The sequence below is a fragment of the Zingiber officinale genome, chromosome 4A, assembly GCF_018446385.1.
Source record: "Zingiber officinale cultivar Zhangliang chromosome 4A, Zo_v1.1, whole genome shotgun sequence".
NCBI lineage: Eukaryota > Viridiplantae > Streptophyta > Magnoliopsida > Zingiberales > Zingiberaceae > Zingiber > Zingiber officinale.
Genome location: NC_055992.1, coordinates 143,368,855 through 143,370,634, shown reverse-complemented (window position 1 = coordinate 143,370,634; position 1,780 = coordinate 143,368,855).

Here is a 1,780-nt window from a genome sequence, read left to right as displayed (position 1 = left end):
AAAAACAAGTTGAGAGCACTTCACCAAGAGCTCCTTAGCTCATCATTATAAGGAAGTCAATCATCGTATCATAAAGATTGTAAAGGATGCAACTAACTCATTTGGAAAAGTGGTTTTGTTGATTAGGAGTGAATTTTCCAAATATTATATATGAAAAAGGAGCTGCAACTCCATCAACAAAACTAATTAAGATAAAGTTGAGCCAAAATGTCCAAATTTAAAATAAAATCACGAGGAAGTGTTATTTCTTTATTAATCAGTAAATATACATGAATTTAGTGTCCTAATAATCCTACTAGATGGTGATTTATCATGGATTTCACATCTCGAAACCAAATCAATTTTGAAATGGCCTTATAATAATGGAAATACTATGCAAAATACTTTAATGATGAGAAAACTATTCAAGTTCGGTTTAAGTTAAATTAAGATAAAAACGTTAGGATTGTACATTTTATCTTGAGTTCGGTTTGAATTATTCAAATTTTAAATTAAACATATTCAAACGAAAATTGTATACAACAAAATGACAATTTAATTTGAGTTTGAATATTATGAGCTCAAATTAGACCCCATGAAGACTTTTTAAACCCAACTTAGAAAATCCCCACAACCTTCTTATCCAAAAACATGGCCCCATGAAGACTTTAAACCAAATATTCAAAACAGAACAATGAAATGATATAAAATCATTGCAACAAGTCTAGCAAGCAACAATTTTCTGCCTAAATATGATTCCATTGAGATCCAGCATGGTCCACACTAATTGCAAATAACAAATTCATAAACAATGGCAAGTAGCTAGCTCATGGAGCAACCTTTTGCTTTCTAGCAAGTATCACCCTGCTCTTCTAGCTTTCTCTGTTCCACAAGCTCCAAATATCCTGAAACGTAATCATCAAACCTGATCATACCATCTGTCTCTAAGCATAATGTGGTGCTCATTACAAGTCAGCATGAGTTTAATCAGGGAGCAAGGTTGGTGGAACAACAATAAAGATTGTAACTGGCCTAGACAATTGGTAAACTCATTTCAAAGAAATCAAAATACTAGTATCCTTCAACATTTCTAAGACTCCTTCAATCAAAAGCAGTCGTCAGCCATCTCACTGAACCTAGGCTTACTCTTAAAGAGGCTTTAGGTTGCTGAAAAGCATGGAGGCATCCTGGGATTGCTAATCCCACCATTGGCCCCTCCAAGATGGGGTCATCTCTTGAAAACAACTATGATCTATCATAACTCCACGTCCATGATTGATCCTCAACTCTAGCTCCTCAATATATAGCATTTTTGGTCTAAGCTTGCAAGTATTTTTTTAGTATTCAAGCAGGGCCAGAAACCCAAATAAAATTAGGTTCGAAAAATTTTTGGCCACGGTCTGCAAAACCCACTGATCATCATCTACACACATTCCAGCAGTTACAGAAACGACTATTAATCAATGTAAGACTAAAATCTCGTCCACTAGTCAATAAAAAAAATAACCTTGTGAAACCTTGTTTCTTTAATACCAATAACAGCATTAAGAGCATAAGGCTTGATTTAAAAAAATAATTGGCGAGGCAAAAGAACAATAAATTGCAAGTGGCGAATTCTAATGTGGTGGTTTTTTTATTCCTTTTCACTATTCTTTTCATTCCTAGTCATCCATCAAAGCAAACCCGAGCCCAAATATGCAATGGAGAGCAGCTAACACATGAAGCACCAACCCTCTGGTTCCCAACCAAGATTACTACGAAAGATAACAACACCTCATATCTTTGCTTGAAGCATCAGGGG